The sequence below is a fragment of the Boleophthalmus pectinirostris genome, unplaced genomic scaffold (assembly GCF_026225935.1).
Source record: "Boleophthalmus pectinirostris isolate CB_2022bp ecotype Guang Dong unplaced genomic scaffold, ASM2622593v1 HiC_scaffold_20, whole genome shotgun sequence".
In the NCBI taxonomy this organism is placed as follows: Eukaryota; Metazoa; Chordata; class Actinopteri; order Gobiiformes; family Gobiidae; genus Boleophthalmus; species Boleophthalmus pectinirostris.
Window position 1 is genome coordinate 21,239,530 of NW_026571153.1, and position 20,249 is coordinate 21,259,778.

The 20,249-nt window shown below is 39.0% G+C and overlaps 1 pseudogene; it reads right to left on the reverse strand.

Annotated features, from left to right (window-relative positions):
• Window positions 1–5,767: 5,767 nt before the first annotated feature.
• Window positions 5,768–5,885, reverse strand: LOC129409915 (5S ribosomal RNA; annotated as a pseudogene).
• Between the last annotated feature and the right edge of the window lie 14,364 nt (window positions 5,886–20,249).

The following is a 20,249-nucleotide window of genomic DNA, read 5'->3' on the forward strand; positions in this document are numbered from 1 at the left end:
GGATAACCTGGCCAGGTCGAAATGTGTGTCATTTTGAATCGAATTCTGAACATTATCAGTCTGGGATTACTTTTACTTAAAGTGATCGGAAAACGCAGAAAGCCATGATGACTATTTGAATCTGACTGGTCGAAGCGTCACAACAGCGGAACAAGACCAAAAATCCAACTTTTGTTAAATCTAGCTGAGAAAAAAGGACAGACATCTTCCCTGTCCACAAATGCACAAAGTAATTACCTACTGCAGCTACATCAACATCATCACTAAAAGAGGCTAAGTACATGTGTCGGCGTCACCATTGTCTCAGTGCTGCTCCGTGATAGGTCTGTCCATCCAAATAACCATACAGCAGGGGCACGCCAAGATGGATTCCCATGAGTCTGTGAACTCACAAATGTAAGATTACAGAATGGAGGCAGACTGACCAAAAATAAAGACTGGCTAAAAGATTATGGGATAGAGAACATCTCTTTGGATTCCAAACTCCAGGGTCTTTGGTTTCACATGTTATGCTGTTAATGAGCAGGCACATTCAGACAGTTAACCATTGCTGTGTGCAGTGGCTGTCGTCCCCCATCATGGAGCACCTTTGTATTTGCCTATACACTGCCCCTACCACAGGCCAGACTGACACTGGTGTTTGCTGTGTGGAGCTGTTTGGAGCTGTAGTGCGTTCTGTGTGGTGTTGTGGCGCTTTATGTATGTGTGGTGTTGCTTCATTAGGATGAATGAGCCTTGTGCAGGGCTCTCTAGGTGAAAGGCCTCTCGTTAGTGATTGAAACAGTGCTGTGGTAGGAGTGGGCGTCCACCAGACACAGCTCAGCCAGAGGAGACTGCATTGTGGACCACATCTAAGAGACACGCACAGAAAAGCTATGTATGTTTGGAAGATGAAGAACCTTTTTAAAGTTATATAAGATTTTTTATTCCGAGTCTGAAGACATTTGAGGTGCCAGCTATAGCCTTAAGTTACCCCTAACAGAGCAAGACCCAGCAAAGTCGAAACTGTCAGCCTTGTGCAGCAGTATTGGTGAAGGTGAGTGATTGTGCATATGTTTTGATGTAGCAATCCTGCTCAAACCTTGACAGAGCAGATAATAATTAACTATAAAATGTGAAAAGTGAGAAAGAAATAGCCAAAATATAAATTATATACATCTATATACTTTTTTTTGTTTGTTCACATCCTAAATGTTTCCAAGCAGCTACAGTCTTTTAACACAATCATCACATATTACAACAAATAACATCATATTTCATATACATACATTTTATTTATTTATTTTATTTGTGAAGCTTACTATAATCATACATCACTTGTGTGGGCCATGTTGTTGATTTTAAAATATTGACACCGGCACAGACAAATATTGACTATAATCAGACACAACCTTCAAATATATTTATTATCTAAACACTAGGTGTATAGGCCTTTAGTCGTTTAGTTGATTAACCTGTTCTCAAAAAACTCAGTTTTTGCTCCATGTGGACGAAAGACCAAAACAAATACAAACTTCACCATTTCGACCAAAAGATGTTGTCGTGTGGACAGGCCCTTAGTCAACCACTCGATTATCAGGACACGCCTTTAGTCGACCAAGAATTTCTTTGATCAACTACAGTCCGACTACACATCATCACCTCAATCACATGAATACACCCTCCATCAGCACCACTTTGCCCATTCAAATCACCACTTACTGCTATCAAAACACAACACCAGCCAAAATATGCGGGCAATTAATTAGGCGTAAATAATTGGATATGAGATATGCATGTTTTCATCTTGACTGGGCCCATTTTGTTTTAGTGACACACACATACACACACACACAGACACAGACACAGACACACACATCGTATTGCCGGAGCCATCTCACCATTCATAAACCCCAACGCATTATCCGCAATATAATTTTTCTCATTTAGCATTGACTCCATGAGTGCCTCCCTTCTGCAGGAAATTAATTACTGGTGCTGACTTAATGGGCAGCTATTGAATCAGACAAAGAGCAGGGTTTTTTTATGCGCTAGCTCCACTCAGTTTTTGACACTTGATACGAGAGCAGAAGTGAATAACCAACTGAAATGAGAAGGGTAAGAAACAAAAACATAGTAATTTGGTGCCATTATCCAATTGAGGATTTAATTAGAGCAGTTTGGGGTTCTTAAAGCATTGTTGACCTGCTTAGAACTACACTGACCTGACACTGAATCTGTTTTATTATTTTGCTAAATTAACTCTGATTATTTTTTATTCCATTTGAAATAACTTGGTTTAATAATAACATCAGTCAGTGCAGTGGTCTTGTGTCCTTGAGCAAGACAAATGGTTTCACCGACCCCCCATCTCCACCCCCTCTCTTTCAGCTCTGCAGTTTTAAGCAGGAAGTCAATGGACCCATTTCTATTATTAAGCCTTTTGAAATCAATACTGCGGTTTACAATGAACTAAATGTAAAATCATGATCTATGTAGTAGATGTTGTAGTCTGACAAACTTGAAAAATAGGTCTTTAAACTACATTTTCCAAGCCAGAGGAAGCCAGAAACTTGCTGTAGCTGTCTTATTAAAAATAAATAAAGAAATAAAATAATAATTAAAAAAATGAAGTTAACTTTTAATTTCAGGCTTGAATTCAACAAGACAAAGTGTTATGAGATTAACACTGTATTTATCTAAGACGCACAATAAAGACTTTTTCTTAGTTTTTGGTAGCGCTAATCTGTTATTTAAAGCAAGCTTATTATGCAAAATTGATTTTTTTTTTAGAGCTTTTAACCTTGTTATAGTCGTTTCCTCTCACAATTTACTCACCCGAAGTTTTATTTGGAGTGATTCATGCATGTTTGAGCAATCTTTAAATGCTTATTTTCAAGACGCCAATTTGCCGATCAACCCTCATTTTCACCTCCACCAGCAAACACTCACTGCTCTGTACATACTTCCTTCTCCAGTTTAATTTTATTAATCTGTGAGTCATTTTGTAGCCTGATTCATCAGACGGTTTCACTTCTTAGAAACAGTCTGACCTCGCAGCATTAGGATTTGTTCGATCGACAGTAGGCAGGTACTTTTTTTATTTAACCAATTGCTGCTATTTGGTCATGACGTATGTAATGCGCTGCTAACGGGGCTAACTGGTATATTAAGCTTTTCCCAAATCCTGTAGGAAGAAGGGCAATAACTTCTTTCCCCTTTCCTGGCTTTAAATCCACAATCTCGGGAATTGTTGCCAACACAGAATGCATGGCTCTTTGCTGATTGGCTGGTGCCCCTAGTGCAGGGGTGTCCAAACTTTTTTCATCAAGGGCCACATATCTAAACACAGATGAAGCAGAGGGCTGATCGAGGGCCGTCGACTGGTGCTCAGTACAGTGAATAATTGAAGTATGTGCATGTTAAACACGTTAGAATGACCCATCAGTCTTTAGATCCTTAAAACCACACACTAAATATTAAATATTAGCTTTATCAAGGTAGATTTTCCAAAAATGTGCAGTAAAAAGTTCAGTTTTAATTGATTCAAGGTAATTTGGGCCAAGTCACCTGGAAGCCTGAGGGCCAAGAAAAATTTGTCTGAGGGCCGCATTTGGCCCACAAGCCATAGTTTGGACATGCCTGATCTAGTGTATTCGATTCCTGACCTAGTCGCTGTAGAGAAAACAAAATGAGCGAAGTCACTAGGTGGAACCAGCCTGGCTAATTATTTTGGTACAAATGGAAAAAAAAAAAAAAAAAAAAAAGCATGATCACCAGCTATTCATTGGAGGCGCTGGCAACTTCACTGCTCTTTGTTGTGATGATGTTTATAGTGATGTCAGCTCCCACTGGGCACCATGGTTTTCTAATGTGGAGCTCACCGGACTTACGTTTACTAAGTGGTTGTAGATGAATATAGCGATTTGAAAGGTCCAAATGATAACATAATGATCCACGGATGTCATAGATTATAAGTATAACAGACACAAACACAATAGGTCTTTTAAAGAGCGCCTACATTGTCATTCTATAGATAACTTGTACTAAAGCCAATACCATGTACCAGGCAGCTACTAAGATTTATGCTTTTCTATTTGAATAACTGGGTATATGATTTGTACACTATTCATATGCTGTTTTAGAGAAATAGTGTTTTTTTGTTTTTTTTTCATTGAATTTTGAGCGGTAATAGATTCACATAATTCTATTCTTATTCAGCCGCTGCTTCTGACAGTAGTGATGCTTAAACATTACATCCACAAATCCATAAAGAAATCATTTATTGTCCGTTTACAGGTTACGACTTTTATACCCGCAGGCTATTAGCGTTAGCCTCACGAGCAACCTTGTAGCCTTATGCAAATCAACCGCCCGCCCTGCCCGCTCTTCACAACGGCTATATCACTCGTCTGCTCGATATTCCATCACCATCTACATTCCATTAATCACCAGTTGTCGCAGTAGCAGAGTATCTCCAGGAGGGGCCCTCGGGGTGCGCGTGTCGTGACCCCTCCCTCTTATTAACCCAGCGCCCCATTCGATTTGCAGCGCCGGACATTATTGACCTCTCTCCGCCGATCGATGTGCTAAAATTCTCCACATGACCTACAATAGTGCATTTCTCAGCAAATATGCGAAAGAATTGCCATACAAGATTTAACATAAACAGAAATTCGAGGAAAAAAGAAAGGATTAGAGCTGTTTTAATGCAGGACAACTAGCTTAGAGGCGCCGCGGGGTAAAAAAACACGGACGGAGATTGCGTAGGGAGCTAGGGAATACTTGCTGTCCCCCATGTATTTAGCATCAGCATAACCTTATATCACTAGACTCTGTAGCACATGACATGCAACATTAAGCATAAGTTAAGCAATGATACGTAATTATTAATTATTTCTCATGCAGAAGCTATAAAAGAGTGGAAGGGGGGTTGGGTCAAATAAATTACAGTGCTTTTTAAATTAATTAGCACAATGTAATGAGAGAATTGCCATAAAAAAGTAAGTATAATATATGTTAATATATGTATGACTAATGACAATATGCTAATTCTCAGCGCGTATAGCAGAATGTTCAAGCAGCAGAATTAAAAGAGTTTGAATGCAGACTCGTGTTCTGAAAAAGTGAATTATAATATTGTGGCAGGTTTTTTTTTTTTTTTAATCTGATAAAAATAATCTGTATTTGGGTTCATAACAGAATTTTTAGTCTAATCATGACACTAACCAATAATGGGTTCCTCAGTAAATCATTCCATTATCTTGAAGTGCTGTTCGTCCAGTTTGGGAAATTATATTTTCAACTGCGTGAATGAAAAATTATTATATTTTTGAAACATTTTGTTAATTAAAGAGGGGTTATTATTCAAAATCTTTTAAAGCTTTTTACCAAGTTAGAATATTCTCTCATCAAAAACATGTCTGAAGAGATTTTAGATGTCCTCCATGCATGTTTGAGAAATCCAGTGATCTCTCCCAGGTCCTATTTGAAGTCTTTTGTATATATATATATTTTTATTATTAATTAATCATTGCATTTATAGAGCACCTTTCAAAACACCTAAAACACTTTACAGAGCATTATTCATTCTCTCCACATTCTGTGATGGTAAACCACTATTGTAGCCACAGCTGCCCTGGAGCAGACTGATGGAAGCAGGCGGACAATCTGCGCCCTCAGCCCCTCTGACAACCACCAACACACACGATTACAGCAGTTTTGTACTAGGTAATGAGGGAGAAGCGTCTTGCCTAACGATACAATGGCAGTTTTTGCTGCTGACGCCCCACTGTGGCACCTGATTTTCCCAGCAGTCTCCCATCCATGTACAAACCAGGCCCGACCCTGCTTAGCTTCTGAGATCTGATGAGATCAGGCTTTGACAAGGAGGTCTGGCCACTTTACGGTTAGCTATAAAATTCTGTCCAATACTGAGCCCACAAGCCTACGTCATCCATTCTCCCACATGACAATGCTCCATAAATATACAAAAACATGGTGCAAAACTGTACACAGCAACTTCACAAACCTGATACGATGTGCAGTAGTTTCATTATCGGGATGCACGTTGATTGTGTTGTGAGAGCACTCTGAAGGGGCAGTGACTTAGTATAGAGAGAAAAAAAAGAGGGGGAACTCAGAGCATCAAAAACAAACTTGAATAAAATTGAATAAAACATGTTAATATGTTGTTTTTGGCAATCATGTTCAAGCATTTTCAAAATAATAAAGGTAACACGGTGATTTAAATACAGAATGTTATGTGTTAGTAATTAAAACCCCATAGATGCAAAATGCCCCCTCTTTAATGTCTAAAATACTTGACACTGTATTTTGACACTGTACTAAACTATTTACAAAGCATATTTTCATTTTTCAAGTACATTTGAGCTTCTGACACAACAATAGGGGGTGCTAGTGAGCCGGAGAGGCAGTTTGAGAACAGCTTTTACAGTGACACACTCCACATTCTGACTCATACATATGACTGTTCTCCATAGTCCCCTCATGTTCATTCAAATTGTTATGAATGCGTATTACTCACTTTCTCAATGACATCACGCTAGGGGGGTTCTGCCCGTTTGTTTATGCTGGATTATTCAGAAACTTCCATGGAAACACAATGCACATGCACAACGCACAGCAGCCAACCAGAGACAAGAACGTTTTAAGATTGTCTGAAATCTCAAGAAAAAATACAATTGTTTTAAACAGCACATTTTTAGGAACCTGTGATCAATACGAGCGTTCATGGTTCTGTTTAGGAGTTTGATTTTCTACAAAAACGGTGAAAGTGACTAACGGAAAAAACTGTTGGCTTATGCTTTATAGATTATGACTGGAATATTTGAGTGGGACTTGTTTAACAGCATAAATCTCAACAGTCAGCTCTTTTTGGTCAGATAGCATAAAAAATAAATAAATAAATAAAACTCAGATTAAAGTCTAATTTGAGTAAGAGAGCTTCAGACAGAGCAGTGCCTCCAGTTAGGATCACACCTCCAGAGAATGTTGATGACATGAGCTGCAAACTATCAATTAGAGCATGATTTCAACACTTCAACGCATCATAAAATAATTGCAAAAATTATTCTAATTTACATGGCTAAAGGTTCCAGGGTCGTTCAAATGCTCGTCGTCATGGAGATGTTATTGCTTTGTCTGGAATGTTTCACAGTATGGCATTAAACCCTTCTGTCTCTGTGGAGATCAAACCAGACCAAGCTACAGGTCAGATCTGTGGAGAGGCGACCCGGTCTCAGTCAGAATGCCTGTTTTTGTAGGTTTTGAGCTATAAAACTACCTGCAATTTAATAAATGTAAAGTAGAGCTGTTTGTTATCACACTGTGGAACATTACAGGCAGAGACATGACGTATCCATAGAAACAAGAAAGTGATGGACCCACAACCAAAAAGTTAGATTGCACCTTCAATATGAGAATAAAACAACATTCATTTTTGTTTCTGGTCCTATAATGAACGGTGAGTTATTCTTTGTATATGAGGACAGAACAAGCTCCTCTCTCTTGTCGTTACAATTAATGTTCTTTCCAAACATCTCCTGCATGTCCATTTTTAGAAACATGTTTTTAAAAGAAAATGAAAGCAAATAGGACATTGAAGCATTGAATAAAAAATGCTTCCTTTGGATTAAACATTTGTATGGAAGGGGTCGTGTAAGATGTGTGATAAAATGAAAATTGAAAGTGGATAGTAGTGAGTGTTTTCTTCACATAAAACCAGATAAAGATGTTACATAAATAAATGCCTCTGGTACCTCGGTGCAGATGATGGGGGTGAGGTTTTCAGACACAAGGTGGCTGTCCAAAAGTAGGCTGCAAAGTGGGAAAGGGAGTAAACACATCCATTTGGCTGGCAGTTTTTAAAAGCACAAATAGCATTGGTCGACCCATGGAGCTTTCACAATTGTAATATTCTGCGGTTTTATTCAGCCAAATCTTATTTATTTGTAAAGGCCGGTTTCCGGTTTTATTTCATCAGCCGGTTTCACTTTGTGGAAACTGTCTGACCTCACAGCATTAGGATTCATTCGCTTGACGGTAGGTGGGTACTTTTTTTAATTTAAGCAATCGTTGCTATTTGGTCGAGATGTATGAAATGTGCCGCTAACGGGGCTAACTGGTATATTAAGCTTTTCCCAAATCCCGTAGGAAGAAGGGCAATAATATCTTTCCCCTTGATAAAATTCACCAAACATTCTCTTTGTTCCAGCTTTAAATCCTTAATCTCGGGAATCGTTGCCAACACAGAATGTATGGCTCTTCACTGATTGGCTGGTGCCCGGACTCACATTTCTGGGGTTCTTGCAAACAGTCTAATGTATTCTGATTCCTGACCAAGTCGCTGGAGAGAAATTAAATTGAATGGAGGCACTAGGTGGCGCCAGCCTGGCTAAGTCAACTGCATGACTTAGTGGAAATTTAAAGTTAGAGCTGTACTTTGCATATATACTTTCAACAAACAGGAGGAAACCCTGCTTCGCAGACCAAAGAGAGTCAGGTTTGTGGAAATGCACGGACACACACACACACAAAAAAAAATCTATCAAAAATCATGCTTTTTTACATATAAAATGTAAAGTGCACACAAAACAATGACATCAAAATACCAGTTCAATTCAATTTCACCTTCTGAAACCACTCCAAATATCCCCCGAGTGCCTGTACCCCATGTTGGGAAACACTGTTAACCTCATCACAGGTATTTCTGTTAGCAGCTTTTGAGCCAGACTGAGCTTGTTCCATGTTATAAACTCATGGATCCACAAATTCACATCAGCATGACTTAATTTCACAAAAAACACACTAGTTGTAAAATACAGTATTAGAAGAGAAAAGGTTACTTCCATAACATTTGTGTATTTTGGTGTTTAAAAGGTTATGTTTAAGTGGCATCACAAAATCCTGAAGAGCTCATAGTTTAAACAAAGCTGGAGGGAATGTCCGAAACCTATGGACAAAGTTTGACATTTAACTGGTTTAAAGTTAATATATTTTCGAGTGCTGCGCCAATGCATGTAAAATAAAACTGTCATTAAGTTTAATACCCTTTCTGTCTGAACACATTTCCTGACAGTATATCAAAATTCAAGAAAATCATTATGGCGGCAAACTGTAGTTCTTTATGATTGCAGATTTATTTATGACTTGTTTCGTCTATTGCCTTGAAGGTAATGAACCAGATTAGAACAATATGTTTTCCAAAAAGCACGAGTTTTAGCATTTCAAAAGAAGGGGTCTTGCAGGGGAATTGCACAGCTGTGTCTCTCCAAACGCTGAACACTGATCTTTGCTTTTGCATGATGAAATGACCACTAGAAATATAAAACTAAACTTCTGGTTCAGCCACCAACTTTCATTTAAAAGTCTGACTTAAATATAACAGATTTTAACAAACATAGTGGTGTAGTGCTGAGAAAGGGGGAAGTGTAAAAACGACCGAGGCTTAGTCACTATTGTAATAATTAATTTGCCTTAATAAATTAAAAAAGATATTTCATCATCCATTATGAACACATAGTTTATGACTGAGCTTAGTCACTACATTCACTAGAAGTTATTAAGCAAACTGACTCTTGTGAGCTTTAAGCCATGTTAGAATGTTGTTACCTCATCAAAAACATACCTGGAGTCAGAGGTGGGACCAAGTCGTTGTTTTGCAAGTCTCAAGTCTTTGACCTCAAGTCCAAGTCAAGTCCCAAGTCAAAGACCAAGTCAAATCCAAGTCGTCTGCTTTGAGCTTCAAGTCATTTCAAGTCTTTAAATCAAATTACCAAATATAGCTTAGATTTTTGCAATTTACATGACTTTTAAACAAAACTGTACTTAAAAAGTCATGGTATATTTATAAAGGAGTATTAATATAAGAGTTGTAGAAATGCAACATTTTCCTTTTTAAATGTCTTGACAAGATCTTAGTGTGAATCATTACGGTCAGAGCAGAAAGAAATCACATTTAAAAGTGCTTAATAAGTTATTTTGTCATGTAGTCTGCACTGAAATGGAAGGATCATGTTCTTTGTACAGTATTTTTCGGACTATAAGATGTAGTTTTTATTTTTTTATTTTTTCATGGTTTGGGTGTTTCCTGCTGTATTCTCCGGTGCAACTTCTATATTAAAATGTTCAGACTGACAGCCGCAAGAGGCTTGTGTATCAGTTTTCTGCGCATATCTCCTGCAGAAAAAGCCACTGTAGTGAAATATGCAGCAGAAAACGGTAATCAAGCAGCAGAAACAAAGTTTGAAGTGAGCAAGAAACTTGTGAGGGACTGGCAGTAAGCGGGAATGGAGAACACAGCATGCAACTTTCCTGGAAGTCACTGGATGACAAAGCCTGGACTTCAGTGACAACCGAAGTTGCGCAGAGTTGCTCAGAAGTGACATCAAGGATGAAGAATTCAATGGATTCAGTGGATTTAGTGATTTGGAGTGAGATGGAGAGTTTGATAAACTTAAGTTCTGTTGTTTATGCTATAGTTATCTGAATAATTGTTAATATGTTACATTAACATATTAACGTCTATTCAGCCTGTTGTTCTTTATTCTATTGTTATGACTTTAACTTGCCTTTCAAGTGGAAATGTCGGTTCCTGGTCCCTGATTTGAGAAAATAAATTTCACCCAAAAAGTGCGACTTACAGTCTGGTGCGACTTATAGTCCAGAAAATACGGTACTTCACGTTGTTTTACTGTATTATATATTATATATTACTGTAGTACATTTGAGGATAACACATCACAGTACTTCAGTTACATCCAAAGTAACAAAAAGAGAAGTCGGAGAGACATGTTCCAGTTTGTTCCTGCAAAATTAAGCATTGCATGAATCAACTTGCAAAGAGAAAAGTGTTTTCTTAAAACATATATTTTTAGGAGAAGCATCAAGTCTTCTCAAGTCACAGGGCTCAAGTCTGAGTCAAGTCTGAGTCAAGTCTTAGTCGAGTCCCAAGTCTTAGTCCATTTTATCAAGTCAAGACTCAAGTTTTAAAAATAGTGACTCAAGTCTGACTCGAGTCCAAGTCACGGCTTGTGAGTCCCAACCTCTGCCTGGAGTTGTGTTTTGTTTCATTCACCCATATTTGAGTAATCCTGTATTATTACATTATCTACATCTCCAAAGCTCAAAATGCTTTGTTCCACCTTATGATGTCATGAAGTGGTAGTTTTCAAGTTCATCGTAATATGGGCCTTTTAATAAAGTAGTAACTCAGCCAGAATCATTCTTAATACACTTGTTCTTATCCATTGCTGATTAAGTCTTTTTCTTGCTTTATTAAGGCTATGAAAAGTTATCCAAAGTTCCTTCTCAAAACATTGCTGCAACTTTTAACTTTTATTTTCCAAAACTTTGTGAGTAAAACACCTTTTTCCCAAAGAAAACATGGATTAGCAGCGCATTAGCCTCGTCTGGCACATGGAGCTGAATTTAACGCAGAACAAAAGGGTTTTTCTACACTTTCTCTTACACCCTTTAACCAAGTCAAAAAAACCAAAAAAACTAAAACAAAAACAAACAAAAAATAAAAAATACTTTGGCACCATTTCATTTGCATTACACTGAAAAACACACTAAAATCTTCAAACTGTAATTCACTTAGCAATTCCAATTAAAGAACACATATTATGCAAAACTGAGTTGTGTTTTGTTTCATTCATGCATGTTTAACTCATAAACCCTGAATATTTAAGCTGAGCTCATCTCTCAAACAGAAAACACCGTTTCACCTTGTGATGTCACGTGGTAATACAGGAAGTGTTCCACTGAAACGCCACACACCTTCACTATTATCACTTAGATGATTTCAGCCCTGGCATGTCTTTTGTCTCCTGAACAAAAAGTTAAAGAACAAAAGGTAGCCATAACTTAACAACTACTACTAGTAAATTTTGCGCATTTTCCATTCACACTTGTTTCATTGATCCATTAATTCAAAGTCAGTTTCTCTGAGAACTAAAACTTCTTCTGTTTGCATTTTATTCTGGACTGTTATGTCATAGGTAAAAATCTCCTGTACAGTTTTTTTGGGTTTTTTTTAGCCCATAAGCCATGTTTGTACTCATGTTGCTTATTGGGCACATGTGTTTATTTTCCCATTGTTCATTCCTAGTGATGACAGCAGGGGGCACTTCAATGCTTTCAAATGTAGACATTATTTTAAAACTGTGAAATACTTCTCCCAAGGTGACCAAAAACATGTCTAAAAGGGAATAATAAAGCCAAAATAATCCAAAATATGTGCTCTTTCATGTCACAAAAGTAAGAATTTCTTTGTTCAAGTTCAATTAATTACCAACACCAGTATCACTTCTATGAAACGTGCTACAAATGAGTCAGATTAATTAATATTCCTGGTTAGAGCTGGGGAAATTGAACCTTCAACCATTTATAATTAAACCTAATGGAGACGTGTTGTAATTACAGAACAGTTTAAAGCTTTATTAGCGTGTGCTGAACTTGAGATGATTTCTCAAAGCACTTAAGAAGCAGAGGAAAGGAAGTGAGTTGGTGCATACTGCGAGAAGCATCTACAAATCTACCCATGGAATAACTGTGTTTTTCTTAATTCAAGCTACATTATATTTTGTTTCTTTTTTTAAGACTGCAAAGAGTTGTTGTTTTTCTTATCATAAAGGCGCATTGTGAAACTTTTCTGGTGGTCTGTCAGATGCTTTTCTCCATGGAGATGTTAATGCTTTGTTTGGAATGTTTCACAGTGTGGTATTAAAATGATCCCTGGCTACTTTGACATGTTGGTCTTATATGATTAACGCTGGTGTCAGTTAGAAATATGTAATGCCAAAAAACTCAAATATGTTCATTTGTAGTATTTATTTATTTATTGTTTAATAATAAAAGGAGAAATTACCATATTTATTTACATTACAAAGCATTCTGGGTAGCAATCGTCACAAGTTTCTTGTCTTCTGTCATTGGGTTCAACTTGTGCTTAAGATCAGTTTTGCTAACACCACTGCACAGCTTTTGGTTGCAATTTCCAGTCATTTCTGGTCCGAAACCAGGACTGAACCAGAAGGACTGTTGGTTGACCGTAGGCGAAAGAACCAGGAGCTCCACACACCTCGGGCCCAAGTGTGGCCATCGCCCAATTGCAGTTTGAGAACACCCTGCTCCATGGACTCTGGGTTCTCACTCTCTCCCTCTCAGGTCCAAGATTAGTCCTGGTTCATTTCTGGTTTAGACCCGGTTTAGTTCTGGTTCAGTCCTGGTTTAATCCCATTATTTTCATGCTTAACTCCAGCCAAATATGCACGGATTTCTATCCTATGCACACAGATATTTGTGAAAGCTTTCTTACTCCATATTTCTTACTCCATACTGACAGAAAACTGAGCTCCTTACAACAGACACTTTCCCTCTCTGTTAGCACTGGTGAGCACTTGTTGCACAGCCACCATTGATTGTGACCAGATCTCTCTTCCTCACCTCTCTGAACATCTTCATGCTCATCATTTACAGTACTGCCCGCTGAGTTGTCCTGCAAACTTGATGCACGCTCAGGTTCAAGCCATGTTCATCTTGCCAAGACCGTTCATCAAGAGAGACGGTGAATCCAAGAAACCAGTTGACGCTGCTACCGAGAATGATTTGCAACATAAACAAATATTGTAAACTACTAGAGATCGTATTTTAATCGCATTGTTAATCATTTAAGACCAGCATGTCAAAGTAGCTGGGGATCCTTTTAAACCTTTCTATCATCATGGAGACCAAACCAAACCAAGTTACAGGCCAGATCTGTGGAGAGGCACCCCCGCTCACAATCAGAATGCATATTTTTGTAGGTGTTTTTGACCACGTGCAAGTGAATAAATGTAAGGTTGATCTGTTTAATGTCATACTGTGGAACATTCCAGGCAAAACAATGAGGTATCCATAGAAAGAGGCAGGTGACGAACCCATATCCAAAAAGTTACACAGTGCACCTTTAAGTGTAGCATGATGTATTTTCACATTTTAACCACAAAAATCCAAGTTCCAATGGTAGATAATTTTGCTTGTCAATTGAAACTCAAATCATGATGAAATTTTCTTAATTCAAGTCATCTTAACTTGGCTAGATGTGAGTTTTTGCAGTGTACGTGAGATCCCAGGGAGGCTGTATACGAGAATGCCACTCTTTGACATTTTGCTGCTATGACAAATTATTAATACAGTCTTCACACTCGCTTCTCACACCATCTTAAAACTCCCGCGTCTAAACAACACCTGAACTATTCTTGTCAGAGCGACTGATGGGTGCCTTCTCTGCCTGCGATCCCCTGCAGAGACACACTTTTTGGTGCTTCTCAAACTTTGCTGACAATTTTAAAAGTGAGGACTGTTCTCCCGAAAATTAAGAAAGATACTGTGTTGTGTGCCAAGTGATTGACATTTGGTCGGATATTGATCAATTGCAGGTGATGTCGTCGATATTCCCTGCGAGTGTGGTGCTAACTTTAGGCCCCACTCTGTCTGAAGGCCTGTTACTCAAGTTAAGATTTTAGTCTGAGTTCTGTTTTAACACAGTTTGACCAGAATGAGCTGACTTCTGAAAATGTGTTGAGTTTTCAGACTATCTAAAAACTTTTTTGGTAGTTATTGCTAATATGTGTATTGTGTCACCATGGTAACTGATAGAAACTAAAAGACACCCCAAGCATGATGATAATGATACAAAAGGCAAATGCTGAAATTAAAATGTAAGGCACCCCCAAAAACATCTACATATCTTACAAATCTGAATTATTATTAGGTTTTAACAATTTTGTTCACTTTTTTGGTAGTTATTACTAATGTGTGTATTGTGTAACCATGGTAACTGATAAACATTTGGCCATAGAGTGTGAAGAATCCCTCAGTCGTCCAAGCAGACTCCATTGCGAGGAAAAAATTCAGTTTGTCGACTGGACAAAAGTTAGTTTGTTTGAAGATGTTTCGCAGCTCGTCCAAGCTGCTTCTTCAGTTCTGGTCAGAATGCTGGTGGACACTTCCTTATATCTGCAGGGAGGAGCTAACTAACTACTTTGAAACTAACACACCTACTTGTTTACAGTTTCTGTTTGTTAGTTACTGTAGGCTTATTGAGCTGTACTGGGTGTGGGGTCTAATTAGCATAACAATTCAGGGCCATAATGGGTACTTCCTCACCTCTAGACCTGACCTGGCTACACCTGTTGTTCTCTTGTTTGTTTTGATTTAGGTTTGAGGATGGAGTTGTAAATAGGAGATAGATGGTGTCTGAGACCTCCATTTCTGTTTAGAGAAGGAGTCTCTTTCTTAACAAAAATGGCTTCTTTCACTCCCCTCTCAAACCAATTCTTTTCTCTGGCTAAAATCTGTACCTCGCTGTCAAAAGAGTGGCCCGTGGCTTTTAAGTGGAGATGTACGGCCGTACATCTCCACAATAGGTCGGTGTGTTAGTTTCAGATAGTTAGCTCCTCCCTGCAGACAGATATAAGGAAGTGTCCACCAGCATCTGACCAGAACTGAAGAAGCAGCTTGGATGAGCTGCAAAACCTCTTCAACCAAACTAACTTTTGTCCAGTCAACAAACTGAATATTTTCCTAGCAATTTGGCCATAGAAGTAGAAATACCCCCCAAGCATGATGTCACTGCAAAGTATCAATAACGTTGATAATGATATTACAAAAGTCAAATGCTAAAATGCAAGGCACCCACAAAAACATCTACATATCTTATTACAAATCTGAATTATTATTATTTTTAACAATTTTGTCCATTTCTATGACTAGGCTTTATTTGACTGTTTTTGGCTTCTGAAACCCATAACAACAGGGGGTGCCTGTGAGCCAGGGGGGCATTTAAGAACAGCTTTTACAATGACATTTCGATGTTTGAAGCTTCCACAATGTAATGATGGGCCAGCTAGTTAGAGCTACTAATGCAGTGGGTGTTTTTGAGTTTACTACCATGTTATTCCCTCGTTAAAAACACGCCTGAAGAGGTTTTCGATGTCATTCATGCATGTTTGAGGATTTTAGCGAGCTCACACAAGCCTTATCTGAACTGTCCTTGTGTTTAGCTGTAAGATCCTGCCCAATGCATGATACAAAAGCATGATATAAAACCACGCACAACAACTTCACAAACCTGATGTGAAGTGCATTAGTTTCATTACGCTGGAGGGTTAGTGACATAACACAGGGAGCAAAGAGAGGGGGGATTGAAAGCGCCAGAAATGAATATGGCATTTTCAAAACAATAAAAGATTACACCGTGATCTAAACAAGTTAAGTGTTAATTAATACCCCATAGAAGTCAAATACCACCTCTCTGCGGACGAGGCTGGTAAATAAACAATGGCAACCCACTAATGAAACTACTGCACATCACATCAGGTTTGTGAAGTTGTTGTGTACGGTTTTGTTTCATGCTTTTGGCTCAGGAGAGATTGCTAAATTACTCAAACATGCACAACATCTGACAACTTCTTTAGGCACGTTTTTGGATGAGGGAGAAATGAATACCCCTTTTGAGCTGTTTTCATAATATATCTACTCTGGGTTAAAACAAAGTAGATTGTATTGCCTATTTTTAAATAGCTCATCAGTTTTTAATTGACTGAAATGTAAATTTATGAACGTAATTCATATCATATTACCATATTAACATATTTTTCAGACTATAAGTCACACTTTTCTTCATGGTTTGGGTGTTTCTTGTGTGTTATACTTCAGTGTGACTTGTATATTAAAATTTTCACACACAGTCATAAGAGGGCGCTCTAGGCTTGTGTGCCAGTATCTGCTACTTCTATCACGCTATTACTCCTGCACCACTGTCACTTTGCTCTACTGCGCATGTCTCCTGCAGAAACAGCTGCTGTCCTGTCTGTGTCATGTCAGTTGATCGCACCATTACTTTTGTGCCATTGAAAATTTTAAATTTGAACAAATTTATAAAGACAACAGAGAAGACTGAACAGAAACGCCCCCAAAAGAAAATCATATTTTGCAGATTACAAGCTGCAAGTGGGGAAATATGCAGCCAAAAACGGTAATCGAACAGCAGAATGAAAGTTTGGAGTGACCGAGAAACCGGGAGAGTGTGCCATGCAACATGCCTGAAAGACATTGGATGGATCGACAAAGCCTGGACTTCAGTGCCAACCGAAACCACCCTGTCGGGATTCAGAAAGGCCGGAAACATTCTAACTGGAACTGATGCTGAGTCTGACAACAGCTAAACAGAAGAGGAAGAGGAAGCTCCATCTATCTCCGGAGGTCGCAGAGTTACTGAGCAGTGACACCGAAGATAAAGAATTCAATGGATTTAGTGTTTTGAGAGAGAGATGTAGAGTTTAGTAAACTTGTTCTGTTCTGTTGTTGATGCAGTAGTTATCTGAAGAACTGTTCATATGTGACTTTAACAGTCTGTTGTTTTCTGTTCTATTGTTGTTACTATAACTTGCTTTTCAAAATGAAATGTTGGTTCCTGGTCTCTAATTTTATAAAATATATTTCTCCCCAAAAGTGCTACTTATAGTCTGGTGCCACTTATATGTTTTTTTCTTCTTCATTACACACTTTTTGGTTGGTGCGACCTATACTCCAGAGTGACTTATAGGGACGGTACATATTGACTGTAAAATGGTGTTGCCATTGTTTATTTACCATCTTTTATTTACCAACTTTTCTCGTGGAGTGTCTGCAACTGTAGCTTGTCTCCATAGTGATGTTATTCCTTTGTTTTTTTATCTATCTCTCCAGAGACAAACAGGTGACGTCACTAGATTAAGATACAGGTCAGGGGTCTCATTTATAAAAACTGCACAGGAGTTGTCGTAAGTTAGTGCGTACGCCTAGTAGCTACTACAGGCGTGCGCCACGCAAACTCCATATATACAAAACCCACCGCACGCACCAAACCACGCAATCTTTGCTTTATAAATCCCACCTGCAACTAGAATTTGCGCACGTAAACCTACGTCACGTCACGCCCTCTCCACACCTCCACCTCACGATAAAAAGAGCATGTAAAGTGACTGGTGAATGAGATTTCCCTAAACATGAGCCGATAATCAGTGGGTTTGACGGAGACACGCAGGACAGAGGGAGGAGGACGCTCCATGCAGCACCACGTGATCACGACAAAGACTTTATTAAAGACTTTATTAAACAAGGTTTAATAAATAAATACAAAACTAAAAGTGACAACAACGACTCATCTGTTCATTTAATCATATTTCATAATATTTAGGCAGCACATCTTTGCAGCAAAGCCCATGTGTTTTTTTGCTGTTTCAAGAGTTTTATCACTATATTTTTAAGTGTGTCTATGATGTGTCTGTGGACTGGCCCTGTACATTTATGCATATACACATAGACACGTGCACGCGCTGATCTGAATGGTCAAATTATGAGCGCGTGCCAGAGATTCAGATGCCCTCCCCTGGAGAGGGAAAGGATTGAGGGAGGGACACGAGGATACGAGGACACAGATTTAGCATGAAACACATCAGATACAGATGTTATTCTGCCAATTAAAGTCCACACGAAACATCCAAACTGCTGAACCTGTGACCTGTGAGTGTGGGTCTGGGTCTGTGAGTGTGGGTCTGGGTCGGGACGGGCTCGGGCATTATTCTGTTCTTCATACAGTCAGAGAGCAGCTCTCATGTACAAGAGTTCCCCATTACACAAAAATGTAGGGAAGATTTTGGTTGGGGTCAGGTTCGGGCAGTGGGCTTCGTGTTGTCCGCAGACTCGGGTCACTCTGCCGCTCGGTGCATAAAGACTAAAGTAAAAGTGTTAAAGTTGCGTTCATTAAATCAAAGCCTGGCTCCTGCTGCGTCCAAGGGAAGACTTTTCTCTCAGGTTGGGTCATTATTTCGTCCTCTGTGTTGGTCACAGACTGTGTTCTATAGAAGTCTATGGTCGCGGTGTGGACTGTGGGAGACACTGCGCTACACTGGGTCTGGGAACATGGCCGCGCTCGTGCACGAGTTTCAAATGTATAATATTGTGGAGAATAATGCGTGGAATAAACAGCCCTTCTCCTTGTTTTGGCGAACCAAACACTTAAATGCACAAATCTGAAGGTAATTCTTCTGTATATGTGGATTTTCTGATCAAACACTTCCTCAAACTCTGTTCACTTCTGCTTCTCTCCACGAGTGTCGCTTTTTCCCCGTGTCTCCAGACTTTGCGTAGTGCTTACAGGAGGTCCCGAGTTGGCGTAGATTTAAGCAAAGAGCCACGCCTTAGTCGAGTTTTATAAATACCGCGGTTGGCGTAGGAAGCGCGCACGCACGGATTTTTGTGTAAGCAAGCTTTATAAATGAGGCCCCAGATCAGTGGAGCGTGAACTCTGCTCACCGTGAGAATGCCTGAATTTCAAGGTACGTTCGAACCATAAAATACATTTAATAAAAAATACATACATAAATAAAAAAGGTAAGATAGATAACATACTTTGACATAACCAAGGCAAAGCACTAGCATCTCCATGGAAACAACCGGTAGCAGACCCTCCACCAGAAAGGTTACACAGTGCACCTTTAAACGCAACATTCTTCCTCCCTGTTTTAACAGCTACTTCCCCCACTCCCACTGTAATGTATCTCTCCAAAGTCTCCATAAATTTCCGTTTACTTTCCCGCTAAACTCGTCATACTAGCCGGGTGGATTCCAGTATCAAAACAATCGATAAATTCCCCTGTATTTTACATCTCCTAGCATCAGCACATTACCAGGTTTGGAAATCCATCAGTATCATTAATGTACACTATCACTTTGCTCCCTCCTTGTATTAAAAGGTGAACGTTACAGGGGACGATGGGAGGAGGAGGCTTCTATATCTTCACTAGACTTTATCTCCCAAGCTTTTTGCTCTCTCACCGGTACCTTTTATTTCAATACAGCCCAGAGAGCGTTGAGCGAACTGGACAACCATCGTGTGTGTAATGAAAACGTATATTCCTGCACGGTTTCCTGAAAGAGCCAGCCCCATTAGAAAGCTCGCTCCCATTGATTGAAATGCTTTTAAAAGTCACACGTGGCCATTAATGCACAGATGGGGCGGAGGGGGAAGAGGGAGACAGAGGTGTAAGATAATGGAGAAGTATAGAAGGTATGGAATGTGTAAGGTGAAGTTAGCTGCAGTTGGGTTTTATAAAGGAACATGAGAATTACTGTATTTTTCGGACTATAAGGCACACCGGATTACAAGGCGCAATATCAATAATGTTGAATTATTTCAGCTATTTCCATACATAAGGTGC